Below are 14,339 nucleotides of genomic sequence, written 5' to 3' on the forward strand. Positions count from 1 at the left end.
CATACGTAGAATGGCGGTGACAAGAACTAGTAAAATTTTTTGCTAATAAAAATTTTCGGCTACAAAATCTTCGATAACGTGCAGAATATACCTATTAAAATGCTTTCGAATTTATTTACGGCAATTCCCATTATTTTTTTTTAACTTGCTGCACTTATTAAAGAGAATCCTGTTGTTTTATAAAAGGCTGGATAAAAAAGTAAACTTCGCAAAGTGTGCTTTTCTGTGTTTTTTCACCAATATTTTTCAGTAGTCAAAATCAGACAAAACAAAGCTTCTCCTATTGCCATTAGACTTTAGTCTACATGTAGATATAAGCTCAGTTTTCAAAAAAAAAAAAACTAATTAAGCTTAAAGAATTTACATCCACTTTTCGTATTCATATTAAAAAAAAAATAATAATAATAATAATAAGAAATAGGTACAATCTGAAATTTCCAGTTTTTATTCCTGGTATCAAGTAAACTTTGGGAGGGTCAAACTGCACGTGAAGTTTTATGTTCTCTTTATGGGATTGGATTCTACTTATAACACGAGTAGACAACTTTTGAATGTCATCAGATTTGCATTCGTTCGGTTATCCAAAATGGGGTGTGATATTAAAGGGCTTGACCTGTAGATGTGTACTAAGTATTTATTTTTTTGAAAAGTGTTGCCACCTGTTAAACAAATATTATTTAATTGGTTAAATCAGTTATTAAAATATATGTATTACTAGAAATTGGTTTGAAAAGGCTTCATTTCTGATAAATATGTAGGAGTGATGCCACCCGTTTAAAAGAGTAAGGGAGCTAGGTATATGAAATACATGCATATTTTTGTAACAAAATATGGGTATTCGAATACGTGAAGGCATTTTTCGTAACGGAGATCAGGGGCCTGCAACACAAGCGCTACAAGTCCTACAAGTTTTCAAATAAATTGAACAAGTGTAGATATTTTGTAAAAGCTGGGTTATGCAAGACTTAGACTTGACTTGCCTTACCTAGAAACTTAGACGCGATGCACGCTGAGTATGCCAACTATTACCTTTTCTCTTTGTTTTGATTCTGAGCACTTGTATATGTACACGTAAACTGTAATCGTTTACCTTGTTTTTTCACCGAAATTGTTAAAATATTACTATAAAAAAAAAATGTATTTACGCTTTTGAAATTGTGATTGTTTTATTTAATTTTCTCTCTTTATTTGAAAGTTTGTTTTTCGATTGCCAGATGAATTACATTTATACCAAAAATTATATTTTTGTGACATATTTATAGGGATTTTATGAAAACATGAAATGGCAGCATGATTCTCTCACGGCTCTCTTTGCACTTAGAAATTTAGCTTGTTTCTAAGTGAAGTTGGTTTTTTGGGTAACCACATACACGCGCTGCTCATTTGCCAGATATACAATTTTCAAGTCAAGTCAAGTCAAGTCTGAGTCTTGAATAACTGAGCTTTAAGACAAAGCAACTTGTAGTTACAAGTGCCGTACTTGTAGTTACTGAACTTTTTGTACAATTGTAGTCTATTTTCGTAACACAACGAACACACTCAAACTATATTTTTTAGAATCGAGTAACAGAACCCTTGTATCGTATCTAATCGCAAATACGCATTACAAAGTTAATGTATCTGACGTCACGTTACAAGAAATTACGCTACTAAAATCTCCATTGAAGCTTTTTTGTTAATTTGTTTGTAAATTAATTTTTAAAGCAAATATAATATGAATTTTATGTCGAATATATTTTTTATTTTGACTTAAGCGCACCCTAGCGGTTCCATTAATTGCAAATCTATGTCGTACTATGAATTACCGCTGGCGAAGCCCATATGTCTACACTTTGGAATTGGTATGTAAAGTAATATGGTTATATTTTGGGCTTTTAAATAGTCCAATATTTATAAATTTATAAATTTGGTATTGATATTGGGAATATGGGGTCTTTTTATCCCGCTAATAATGAGTACCTGATATTTTTACAGCGATACTTTAAATTAGTACTACGATTTCTCGACTAGTTGTTTTCTTTGAGTAAGCATTTTTATTTTTTTCGTATATTTGCTTATTGACAAAACCCAACCTCGCTAATACAAATAATTTTATGGTGAAAAACTGTCACTATTCGAATAATTTCGGTTAGTCGATTTTTAGACTACTCGATAGTGATCGGTTAATTGAATAATTGCTATTCGACTATCAACCGACAAAAAAGTTGCTAATCGACTAGTCGACTAAGCGAGTAGCCGGATAGTCGATTTTAAAAAGAGCTCGAGCTTGTAAATAATTAAATCAAGGCTCTTCAAAATAATATTGTGTTACAAAAAATTATAGAACTTGTAGCTACAAACGAATCACTAATAACTTGTAGACTTGTTACAATTGTAAACTTTGTGTTACAGGCCCCAGATCTGCACTGTTCTTTCGAATTAAAAAAAAAAGATCTGTAGATATGCAATAAGGTTTAATTTTTTGAAGTAAGGGCTTTTTTTTGAAGATACAGGGTGAAACGATGCAAAAACAATTCTACCACTTTTTTTAAATGTATCCCAATTACTTGGCCAACGCCATTTTAGCGCTATACGGGTTCACTAGTGTAATTTGCTGTTTCAGGAAAATTGGTTACCTGTGTATTTTTTATAGATGCTGTTTATGTCAAGCGAAAAAACATGAATAGGGGGAATGAAAGTTTTTTGTTTTATTTTTTTTCTTGAAACTACTATTTAGAAAGAAAGTATGTTTGTACATTGTAAATTCATATATGTTTGTACATAAGTAACACAAGCAATAAAATCTAAACAAAAATAAATAATTAAGTATTCGTTTTTTTATTATGATTTTTATGCCCATGAAAAAAGTAAAATTAAATAAAGTTTATAATTATGTATGCCGGACCTGGAATGGTCTCGGACTAGTTCGAAATAAACCTGGAATAGGTTCCAAATTGAACTGACATTGATAGCTACCAAAACTTATTCTTAAAATTTGTCTGTACTAAAGCATTTTCAAATACCTTTCGATTGAAACCGATATTGTAAAATTTTTGTTAACTTGCTTATGCATTTGAATCATCATCTTATATACCAATAGGCAATCATGTTTTTACACCCCTTTTACTGCAAAACCATGCCTATAAGGTAAAAACAATTATATATCATTAGAACGATATTTTGATGCTTATGTGCGGACAAATTTTTAAAATTCAAATTAGTTTAACATAAAGCGAAAAAATCAATTAGGATTATTTGGGTCATTTCAAGCATTTTTGCCCAAGAAACCAAAGGTCTAAAATTAATTTCGAGTCAGCGTTTTTTACTATCTAGTTTTTTTTTTTCAAAAAGAGGATCCCCTGTTGAAACAGATGTATAGAAAACTCGCCAAAATGTGTATCTGGGGTTTTTTGGGGTCGAGGAATCCATTTCTTGCAGAAACTTACAGAAAGAGTCCGCCTATTATACTCATCATAAAATTATCAACTAACGGCCAATTTCACGAAAGCAATTTAATTAAAAAATGAATTTTTTAAAATTAAAATAAAAACAAATTTTTATTTTCTAAATTTTATATGGAAATTGACAGAAAATAAGAAATCATTTTCCATTTAAATTTCTGGCGAAATCGGCGGTGACCATACATTTTTTTATAAAAGTTATTAAATTTTTTTTAAATATTACTGACATCTCAATGGCCTTAAAATCGAGTTTTGGGCTAATATGTTGTACGTGCTATTGGTAATTATTTGCAGAAAAAAAATTTCGCCGCAATGCATCGAGACGAAAGTTATTCACGCTTTTCTCTTGATGCCCAATGTATTTTGTTTGGAAAACATTTGCATTAGAAAGGTAGAGTCTCAGAGGTGGTCCCGTACTAACCTGGTTTAGATCCGATCATTGGATCATGAAAAAGTAACGGTACTCCTAAATTTTTATATGAGAATTGAAGTCGGTGTTTTTTTTTTTGCTCAAAAATTACTTGTTTCTTTCAAATATAGCCAATTCAATGTGCACAAGAATGTATGTATATATATACATACATAGTATGTATTTAGACCCATGTAACTTTATAAATTTGATCAACCCCTGGGCCATTTGCAGCTCTCAAGAAATATCACAAATATTTTTCATTATTTCTGTTTGTTCAAAATGTACTTTGCTTTTGCTGTAAATTTCTTGAAGAAATGAATATTCAGCATTTTTTTTGAGCTGCCAACTGCTTTAAGAAATTTTAATTGAAGAAAATTTCTTTTCCATTTTTTGTGCGTCTTTTTTTATGAATTTTTCGTTTGTCTTAAGAGCTGCAAACAGTCCTTTACCAAGGATTCCAATATTAATAATATATACATATGTGGGCACTGAATTATTAGATCCCAGAAATATTTTTCCATTAACTTGTTTGGCGTCCAAAAAGTTACGCATTTTCCAAGGAATAGAAAAAAAACACGTTTTTTTGTAATGTGCTTTTGTTCTTCGCTAATTTCTAACAGAACTCTATTGATTTACGTCTTTACTTCATTTCGAGCCAAGAACTAAGAATTTTATATTTACCGCTAAAATGTTTTTTGTTTAAATTGCCAACACGTCAGTTCCCACAGCAGTTATTTTTTCAGGCATAAAGAACGAGCCGGACCGGAGTGCGAGTGTGTATGTAGTTGATAGGAATGAGGAAAATGCCTTCTGACAGCGGGACAGGAAGAAGCCTTTTAAGCATTTCTTTGCTTTACCTAAAAACGTTTCCCCTACTTCGTTACAACAGCCCCTACTTCTTACATACGTACATACATATGTTTATGTACATACCAGGAATGTTGCGAATATTTGCATTCGCATTCGTTATGTGAATGATTCGCATCATTTTACGCATTCGCATTCTCATCAAATGCTATGAATGTTGTGCGAATGCGAATGTATACATGGGCAGAGTCCACTATAATATTGTTGAAATGTTTAGAGCGATTGTCTAACCAGGGTGCGTACAATAACCGACTTTTAGTCAGTAAACGGCCAAGTAGTATATCAATAAACATTGATGGGCCCTTAACAAGTACTGCTAAAAGTCGTATAAGCAACCTAGAACTATTTTTTTTTAGATTGCTCCGGCAAAGCGAAGGCTCGGATGTAGAATCTAGCTTTTTTAATGTTATTCCTAACATTCGCATTCGCATTCCGAAACTTCGCATAGACATATCTCATCATGGACCGAACGTAAAAGGGCTGCGATGCCAGGAGCTGGCACCACTTTATTTGTTTTGCTTTCTTTTTTTTTGAGAAGAAATTTGAGATGCTTTTCAAATTGACTCAAAACGCGAAGCTGACACTTTTCGTTCTGCCATCATCACTTATGGTATTGCTAATACTGTTGTTGTTGTTGTTATTTCATTGTCAACCGATATTATTATTGCCTTTGTTTTGTAGTGCGTATTGTAAATAGGTATAGGTTTGTTGTTGTTGTCCTTGCCGCCACTTCATCAAAAATTCTCCGCAGAGAAAGTGGTTGGTTCAGTGACTTTTGTTTGCGCAAATTAAGATTCCTATACACTGCATAGTACATAGCGAGATATGTACATATAAATACTGGGATGAGATACACACATGGGCGTAGCCAGGTAGGGGCAGGGGGGTGTTCGAGCCCCCCACTAACTTTCAAATTTCCCTTATATATATATACTTATATAAAATATTACCCTGAAATGCCAGCTTAATAGGGTCGAGGCCCCCCCTAAATTTCATTCTGGCTACGCCGATGGCGTCCAAAGTAGTGGTGGATACACACGTACCTTTACACATATGTATGTAGTTACAAACATACATATGACCATATAGATGTCTGCATGCGAGTACAAAGCAATCAGTTGATTACCCAATATATGGGAAACAAACAACAAAACATTCCCTTATCAAACACTCAGAAACACAGACATAATTATGTAGGTACATGTACGAATGTATATGTATATGTTTTATGTACCTTTAAGCATTTGATTCGTGTGAATCTTGCAATTTCCGAAGACATTTTTATTGGCAATTTACCGCGACGATTTTCACCTTTTCCCAAATGAGCTTCTTCTCACAGAAACAGCAGCAGCAACCAGTGATTTGGATTGTTGAAGTGGCAGTAAGACACATCCAATATTTAACAAAGGTAATTCAATGCCACACGGTGCGTCACGAAGCATGTCAACGCACGCACAACAACAAAGCGATTGTATGTCAATATATACATAGATATGTACAAATACGTGGTATTTAAGTTAGCGAAGCAGAGTCGAATAATGAAGAGGCTATATATATGTATATGTATGTATGTATGTGGCAGTTGAAGTAAAGTTCGTCGAAATTGTCAACAGTGTGGCACACAACCAATATGCAACACTTGGCAACGATGAGGGGGAGGTGACGCATTCGATTACGACGTGGCAAATGGCAAGTGGCAGCGATTCATCGATGCTTATGGGAAACAGGATGCGACATTCGCGCCACGTCCCTGCTGTAGAAACGACTGTTGTTGCATAAATATGTATGTTCTTGTGAATCTATACACATTGCACTTATACATACTTGCATATAAGCTTTGTGTTTAATTGCATTGTTGTAAGTACTTTTTGTGATTTTTGTTAAAGCAAGAATGTGTAAACGTTTATTTGTACATATGTATGTAGACATGCAACCCCATTTGGAATAGATAAACCGAATCACGCGTGACAAAGTCCGCTTCCACTTCCTCATTTCGGCATCGATATCCGCTGAGACTAAACCAAAGTAGCATTTATTGATTAACGCTGATCGAAAAGCCGCACAGTGTACGAAGAAGAGTAGCAGAGGAATATTCCGATTTAACGAAGAGTGTTAATTAAGTTAAGTCTAACCCCAACTAACTGTCAACATTTGGAAGTGCAGACTTGTTTTGGTCGGATTGAATAGCCAACTTTTCGTTGGTCTGAAACGGCGTGGTGAGGTTCTTCCCAATTCGGATGGAGCAGAAGGTTTTGCACTATATAGCCGTGGTATCGCTAATCCTAAAGCCATGCTGATAAAGCTCAATCAGCTCAGCTTTCCAGAGCCTCTGAAGCTCAACAATGCAGAGCTTCCCTTTGGTGAAACGCACAGAGCCCCTTTCTTATCGAAGACTGGACATGCCTCCTTTTAACATACTCGCTTATTTGAATGAATCCGCAGTGTTTTACGTCAAGGAATATTACCTCGTTCCCTCTTAGATAAAGCTAAATATATCATCCAGCGTTCATCGTCTTTGTCACAAGAGAAGAGAGCTGAGTCCGTTCCCTTTCGGAGAAGATTCCCGATATTATTCCGATGGACCCAATGACAGCATTTGGTGGAAACTATTACCAGCCTTTAGAATTCCACTCTGTTCGATGAGGAATGGTGCACAAAAGCCACATCCGAAAAGTTAGCTTCGCAGGTTCAGTGGCCTTCTTGGAGAGCGGTAGTTTATGGGAGTCCTCATAGCAGTTCCTTATACTCCTTAGCTTAGAGTGAGGTGCATCTTGACCACTACTTCGAATCGATATGTTGCCTTAATGGTCTCATTCCCCGAAGGAAGTTGGAGAGGAAGAGTAGGATCTCTATCACAGGTGTCGGTAATTGGTGTGAATAGTAAGATTATTCACCTTATGCACAGGCTACTTGCTGTATACACTTTTCAGGAGTTTTAGAATGAGTTCGACGATTTTAGAAGTGTGATCTGGTCGTCTTTTACCAGAATTCCGCCTTCCGAAGTCCGATCTGATCGTAAAATCATGCTATGGCCACCCAGTACTTCGATTCAATTTTCATTCTGCGCTGCTGCCTATCAACATCTAAAACAACTCGCTCTCACGTTTCTTCTTTTCTCCTGTTTTTTGTTCTTTTAAAAAGACGTAATCTTGCTCTTTCTTCTCCCGGTAATCTCGGACTCCTTTCGTGTCCAAATTCCCAAATTTATGTTCAAGGAAATACTGGATTTTTAGCACTGAAATGACATGAGCTAGATTAGAACACCGACCAAAAAGAATGCTTATTTGCAATTTGTTTTTTTTTTTTTAGACTAAAAACACACAAAAAAGCTTCACTGTTCGCTTCCTTCGTGAGACGGAGGTGGTGGTGAAAGCGCACAGCGCACTTACAATTTTTCGACAGCCACAGCCACTCGTTTCAAGTGGAGTTTCCCAGTGAATTCAATACGAAATGCTCGCTTGTGACACCGGCAATAAACACATGCGTAGGTAGTAAGTGTGCGTCAAGTAGGCTGTTGGAAAAACGGAAATGGAAATTTGATATTTTGAATCGTGCCTTAGTGCGAATATGTGTCTTGTGACAAGGGTAGTAGCAACAATATTATTTATTCTAGTGCGGCAAGGGACGGCAAAGGTGGAAACGCCGATCACAATGCTGTTTCGAACTGGCTAAGTGGCATTGCTGCAACAACTTGCAACAAATGTTACCCTCTACCGCAGAATTCCTGCGAGTTCATTGTCGCCACAGGTGATTATTACGGGCAGACGAGCAGGAGGCCCAGCATTGCTTCCGCCGGCGTTGGCTGTGCAAATGAAATCAGATACCTTATGCGTTCCGTCGGAAGCAATGCGAAGAACAACGAAAGGCTGTTGCTACTCATATACATACATACTTACATACATGTGGATGCATATGGCTCTTGCTGCTAATGAGTCTCATCGTTATTGACTGGAATTTTTTTTTGTCTTCCCTCGTTGCACGCGCACTTTAAAATGTGGCTTCCGAGTTTAATGAAGTGCGGAAGCCGGCATGAAGCTTTTTCGTCGTTTCGCTGATCATGACGTCGACGAATGGCAAGAAGGACAGCAACGAGGCCGATTATGACGATATGGCAGTGTGGCATTTACTTGTAGTAACTATATCGATTACCAATTAGTAAAACACCTTTTGCGCCATTCGGTTCGGTTTGCTTATGGTTTTCTTTTGCTCTTCCAAAACTTGGCCAGACAGCGTGACTCCACCTGCAGTGCGCCAAATGTGTTGCTGCGCAAAGTAGCCCTACATATATGCGTATGTATGTATAACGTACCCGTTTTTTGTGTTTGTATTTGTTTTTGACATATCAACGAACGGACCATTATTTTGTACATCAAAGACCATATTGCCACAGTAAAAATACTCGTACACTTAAATTATGATCTGCAAATTAAAGTTGTTGTTGTTGTTGTAGCGGCTACAACGACCACGCCCAGAGCGGCTGGTATCTCAGTCGTTGTCGTCAAGCTCGCTTAACAGAAGGCCCAAGAAGCTTGCAGCCTCTATAAGGTATGTCCATGGGGACAAAGACGTTAGCTGTATGGGGATTTCCGGGCATGCGAAGAGATATTTCGAGTCGTGGGTTGTCTATCCGCATGCTAGGCACTCATTTGGCACATCTGCATCTAATCTGCTCAGGTATGAGTTTACCCTGCTGAAGTAGCCGGGGCGAAGTTGGGCTAATGTGGTATGAGTCTCTCGAGGTAGACGAAGCTCTGTCTCATCTACGTCAGGTGGTTGTGAGCCCAGAACGACATTCACAGGTCTGGAGTCTACGTAACTTGGGACTGACTCCCTGTGAATGCCGCTCAGGGACTGTGGATATGCTAACGGATCCGGAACGTTTGCTTTATGAACCTCTGGACTTCGACCGTCAGTTCGTACAGATACCTTCTGACAAGCCTTCGCGAGGGCTCCTCAGCTAGCACGTGCTTGTTCGGGTGTCCACGTCCATGGCTCCCTACTATGAATTACTTGCAGATCATTGTGTTGTGCTCCCTTATGGATAGTATTTGCGCCTCGTCATGTAGGTGATGTTCTGGCGGCATCAGAAGACATTCGGTCGCTGTCCGAAGTGCTGCGGAATTTAGAACCGGCCGGCCAATTGCCTTGCATGTTGCCAGCAACTTTTCTTTGTCTTTGCCCCAGGTACTGCCGGATAGCGACTTGAGGACCTTGTTGTGGCTCTGTAATTTGTTGACAACTGCGGAGGTGCGCGCAGAAGAAGAGCAGACTGTCGAAAGTTACTACGAGTATTTTTTGGTTATTCACCATCTGAATTGGTGTGCCATCAACGTGACCTCCTTCGTTCAGGTGGTAAAAAAGGTAGCTGAGGATTTTGTAGGGGAGAGAGTAACACTCCTAGCAGTGAAGAAGCGATAAAGCTCGGAGCGATACCCGTTTACTTTCGAGCACAAGTCATCAATTCCATTCCCAGACGTCATTATCAAACAATCATCAGCGTAAGAGACAATCGACTCTGCCTCTGATAGTTGGGGGCCCATGGAAATATAATAGTTAAACAGTAACGCCGAAGGACAGCGCTTTGTGGAACCCCCTGCTTTATTTTCTAGGCTCGCTCGATTTATCTCTAAACATTACTGACGAGTGTCGAACACTCAGATAATTCGCCGACCACCGTTTGAGTCTCTGTGGGAGAGAGGAGGCCTCTATATCTTCCAGCAGCGTGGTGTGGCGACAAATATCTGCGTGCAAAGCTTAACAATAATTTTAATTTGTTACGGTTGACGCTCCACCAGTTGAGAGGACTTTCAGTTATATTTATTATTTTTTTATTAACTACGGTACAAGAATAACTCCTTTTTGAGAATAGCATCGGGGCTGCTAAAGTCGGATGGATCCTCTCGACTTTCATGTTCACTTAGAGGATCCAGCATATTTGAGGTTTTCCTAAAATCTTTTCCAAAGAATTCGTCATTCGTATTCTTTAGGCTAATTCCGAATTTGGACGAAATGTAACGTCAGAAGTGCTTTTCGATTTTAGTTTTTGTAGTTCAGCTAGGGACACGATATAGAACTGATATACCTACCGCTATAAGCGCTCAAGTCAAAATAAAAAATAAATTCGACATAAAATTAATGCTTTATTTGCGTTAAAAATTGATTTAAAATCACATTAACAAAAAAGGTTCCATGTATACTTTAGTAATGAAACGACATGTAACGTATTGTTAGATGCTTCGGCTGATAAAAAGAGGAACGATTTTTACATTTTGCAACTTGAAAAATTAACCTTTAATATTTCAAATATTACTACAAAAAATGGTATATAAATAATCTTCCCAATTATCAGAGTTTTTAATTTTTGGCTTTAACATTATATTTTTTTTTTAACATTTTTTCTTACAAATGCCACGTTACGCCAAATTGAAAATGCCCATATCTATTAACTTTACCCTTAAGCATATCAAAACGAATTTAATAAAAGACAATTATTTTTTATATAATGTACATTTACGATTCGATACGATACACAATAGTTCTGGTACTCTATTCCAAAAAATAGCGTTAGAAAACTATCGAATTGAAAATATTGGTATCGAATGGCAAAAATATCGATATGGTATCGTTTGGTATCGAAATTCGTGTCCCTAAGTTCAGCTTGAAGCCTTTCTTCTGTGACTGGTTTAAAAAATTTGAGCTTATAGCGAGGACCGAAATATGAAGATATAACGTATAAATTGTTATTTTCTAGGGATTAGATAATCACAAAGACCAGATAAATGATCTAGCGTCGAATCTCCACAGACAAAAAATATTGGGTAAAATGTGTAATTTTCTTTGCCAGATACATATATGTTTTATTAGTGCACTTGCACAACATTCGCTTTCGCAAAAGCTCCGCATTGATTATTGCGAATGTTAAAATTAATCCGCGGTTACGAATGCAAATGCGAATATTCGCGACAACCCTGATTTGAATCGAGTAGATAGTACCAAATGCTAAGAATATTTTTATTAAATCTAAAAATATTTTTAGAAAAGGAAAGATGCTACACCAAAATGCAGACAAACTAAACTCTCGAGATCATAACAACCGCTTGAGAACTTTTCAAATAAGCTCTAGTACATTTAAATTTTCTTTACGTAAATGCTTTGGTTTCGAAAACCACACCACTGAGATTTTTCGAAGGCAGTTAAATTAGATTTCTTGAAACAGTCATTAATTATATCTCACCGTTTGGCAGTATGTATTTGCGATTTCACGCTCCAAGGTGCCTGAGGACCCTTCGCCTATTTCCGATATACGGAATATGTATTTATGTTAAAAGTGTGACTGCATGCTTAAAAATATATATATACTTGAATGAGCAAAAACACACATACCCACATCCATTCACAAGCTTTCATTTGGAGGTTGCAAAATACTCCATCAGCTTTTGTTTAAAGTTTCGAAATTCTTTTCAGGCACTCATCAGGTTTCACGTCATTGATTAATGGATGCGCAAATATTCGTAGACAAATTGTGATTTTCCGATTATGGTTGTTGAAAAGTATGAAAATATAAGCCTCACATTTAGACGCAATATAGAATTACCACATTTTTGTTTGTGCTTCCGCGGTTGTTTCGTGGCTTTCATACTTGTGTACTTGCCCACATAATGGGGGGTGTGAGTAAAAGAATTCAACAAGTGCTTACAGGGTAATTTAAAAACTTTTAAAATAAGCAATAGCATTCCAGATTCTATTAGGATGCTTGTTACTTAGCTTATTTTTGTTGCTAGGCATTTGGCACAAGTTGCCGCAACTAGAAGAAAAAATCGTGGAAGCAAGCATATTGGTGAAAAAAAAGAAAAAAAAATTAGTTGCCTCAGAGTCTTAGAATGGACATACATAACTACATACATATGTACATAAATAAACGCTAAGTCTAAGTTTAGTATAATGCCTAACAAAAATTACTGTTTCGAAAGTTTAGAACGCTCATTTTCTCAGAGTTGATACTCTCAACAATCCCTTGAAAAGAAATAAGATTATTATGGAATTTTGGTAACTGGGCGTGACACCGCGAATTTATGACTACACAAGTTTATTTCATTTAGTCTATCTACAACAAGTGCTCATTTGGACTGAGTAGGCAAGTTAGGAGTAAAATCCTCTCCATCAGGTCCATACTGGTATATGGCGCAGAAGCATGGCCAATAGAGTTTCTATTGCTATTTAGTAGAAAAAATATGGTGCATTATTCTTTAAAATAAATCTGTGCAAAGATGAAAATTTTTGGTCAATATCTTAGACTCGCCCATGTCCATCTAAGTTGAATGTGCTGAAAAAGGTTTTTTTTTTTATATTACTCCGATCGCAAATTCAATGCTCTACCAAAAAAAATTAGGATACCAAATGATGTAGTAATAATACTTTCGAAGATAATTGTAATTTTAGCAAAACAATTCTTAACTTAATTTATTTATTAATTTTCTTTTAATTTTCATTTATGGGTGAAAAATAATTTACAAATATATATATATTAGATAATATATGTATAAAAAATCAAATTTCTCACAAAAAACTATTTTTTTGTGAAGAAAACACACTTACATACATACATACATATGTACATATATTTTTAATAAAATTAAATTTCAAATTTTTATGTTAACTTATAATGAAATTTTTCTATAGAAAATCATAGGAAAATTTCAAGATTTTCGATTCGTACGAAAACAAGAATACGCCGAATCGAAAATTTACAGCTTATTTTAATATAAATTTTTTGATTTTAATATCATAAAATAAGAACGTGATAGACATAAGTTTTTTATAACGGCTATAGCAAAAATTTTAAATTCAAAAGTTATCAAAATAAATGCAATGGGTGAAATAAAAATTAGAGTCTATGGCATAATAAAGAGTATTTTTATTTGATTTTTTCCATTACACTCATCAGCGTAGCCAGAATGAAATTTAGGGGGGTGGGGGGCCTCGACCCTATTAAGCTGGCATTTCAGGGTACTATTTTATATATATATAAGGAAAATTTTGAAAGTTAGGGGGGGGGAGGAAGCTCGAGCACCCCCTGCCCCTACCTGGCTACGCCCATGATTACACTAAAGTTTACATTAAAGCAATTGAAATTTGATTTTATCAAACACTTTATGAAAAAAAAGTCAACGTTAATGTGTTTTCTTAACAAAAAAGGAAATGTTTTGTAAAGAATTAAATTTATTAAACATTTTTCCCCCATAAACAAAAAATCAAAATTAATAAAAATTTAATTACTGTTTTCTTTTTAATAAAATTGCAATTGTCTCTGAAATTATTAGTCCACATCATTTCGTATCATAGCCTTTTTTGTAGATTATTAAATTTGCGAACGAAATAAGCTAAGAACATTTTTTTAAACACATTGAATTTTAATGACATTGGGCGGGCCTAAGATATTGACCAACATTTTTTATCTTTCCCATAGATTTTTTGTAGAGCATAATTAACCATATTTTTTCTAATCCTTTCTAATTCATTCCTTATCCTTACTAAAGTAAGTAGTAGGGATTATTGAAGTTAGTAGTACGGACTTGGCGACCTAGTGACCGATGTCCAGAATATACTTAAATTGTGGAGGG

The sequence above is a fragment of the Rhagoletis pomonella genome, unplaced genomic scaffold (assembly GCF_013731165.1).
Source record: "Rhagoletis pomonella isolate Grant_MI unplaced genomic scaffold, Rhpom_1.0 Rhpom_scaffold_00010, whole genome shotgun sequence".
NCBI classification, from domain to species: domain Eukaryota; kingdom Metazoa; phylum Arthropoda; class Insecta; order Diptera; family Tephritidae; genus Rhagoletis; species Rhagoletis pomonella.